The sequence below is a fragment of the Limulus polyphemus genome, unplaced genomic scaffold (genome assembly GCF_000517525.1).
Source record: "Limulus polyphemus unplaced genomic scaffold, Limulus_polyphemus-2.1.2 Scaffold9092, whole genome shotgun sequence".
In the NCBI taxonomy this organism is placed as follows: domain Eukaryota; kingdom Metazoa; phylum Arthropoda; class Merostomata; order Xiphosura; family Limulidae; genus Limulus; species Limulus polyphemus.
In genome coordinates, this window is record NW_013674702.1 from 15,322 (window position 1) to 16,170 (window position 849).

The following is an 849-nucleotide window of genomic DNA, read 5'->3' on the forward strand; positions in this document are numbered from 1 at the left end:
TTTCTATCTTATGAGAAAATTAAATGTTCTTGAAATGCATCTAATTACAACATTAAACATGAGTAAAGGAAGATGCAGGGGTGCCGCACCCCCCCCCCAACACTCCATTTGTCAACAAAACGTTTCCGTGATATTCTATCGAGAAAATTTTTTATTCGTCGTTTTGAGGTAATCTCGGGAGAAAAATAATTTTTGGTTGCGACAAGTTTTTTAGCAAACAACCAAAAAAAATCAAGACAAATTGGGCAAGTGTCAGGCAAAATTCCTAATTAGATGAAGATCATGTGACGCATGCGCTCTAGTGTGTTGAAGATTCTGATAGTCTTAGCATTTTATCTTCTTCTACACGTAAGGCCAATTAGAGGACAGGGGGGGAGCATGAAGGCCAGTTGGCCCGGGCCTCAACTTTAGACACTTGTTATTTTTTTGCATTTTTTAAATTTCGCGACTTGTTCTTATGCACAGAAAATGGCTAGAAAAGCATTTATTAAATGTTATAAACATGTTAAATAAAAAATGTTTAATTTATGTTGCACTTTTCTTTTGGGCTAATGATTGTCTTATTTTGTTTTCAAGATCATCATTGTTTTTATTATAGCTAAGGGCCTCAAAAGATAAAAGTGGCCAGGGCCTCTGGCGAAGCGACACCTAGATAGGACTGACCATTTGACTCTTCGTGGTAGTTAAGTAAGGATGAAGAAGAGTTAAGAGAGAAATGATTTTCTATCACCTTATTAGATACCAGTAACGAGTAAATAATTAAATTCATTGATCACGAAAATGCTGCAGGAAGGTCTTATAGAATTGAACAAATTGATTAATATGCGCGTCATGTAAGATTTCGATCTT